Source organism: Triticum dicoccoides, chromosome 1B (assembly GCF_002162155.2).
Source record: "Triticum dicoccoides isolate Atlit2015 ecotype Zavitan chromosome 1B, WEW_v2.0, whole genome shotgun sequence".
Lineage (NCBI taxonomy): Eukaryota > Viridiplantae > Streptophyta > Magnoliopsida > Poales > Poaceae > Triticum > Triticum dicoccoides.
Genome location: NC_041381.1, coordinates 161,137,848 through 161,138,444, shown reverse-complemented (window position 1 = coordinate 161,138,444; position 597 = coordinate 161,137,848).

Here is a 597-nt window from a genome sequence, read left to right as displayed (position 1 = left end):
AGCCACGAACCGGTACTAAAGGCGTGCGCTGGCGCAGGTCCTGTGCGGCAAGTTTAGTCCCACCTCGCTAGCGAGGGCGTCCGCACTGGTTTATAAGTACCAATGCGGTAGCTCTCTCAAGCTCCTCTCTTTAGCAGGCTTCTGGGCCTAACTTTGCCGCGCTGTCCTGTGGGCCTTCTCGGCCTTATGGGGTCTGTTTCCTGGCCCAAGCCCAAGCAGGTCCACTGTGCAGCGCGTAGAGTTTTTTATGTAGTTTTTCTTTTCTATTTTATTTATTTCTGAGTTGTTTTATGTTGTATTTAGAGTTTCTTTGTGAATATTTTTGCTTTAGGTACAAAAAAATTAATATTCTTTTATTTATTACTGAGTTGTTTTATGCTGTATTTAGAGTTTTTTCTGAATATTTTTGCTTTCAGTACAAAAAATTTAATATTTTTTATTTATGAGTTGTTTTATGTTGTATTTATAGTTTCTTTATGAATATTCTTGCTTTAAGTACAAAAAAATTAATATTATTTTATTTATTTCTGAGTTGTTCTATGTTGTATTTAGAGTCTCTTTGTGAATATTTTTGCTTCAGGTACAAAAAAAATTATT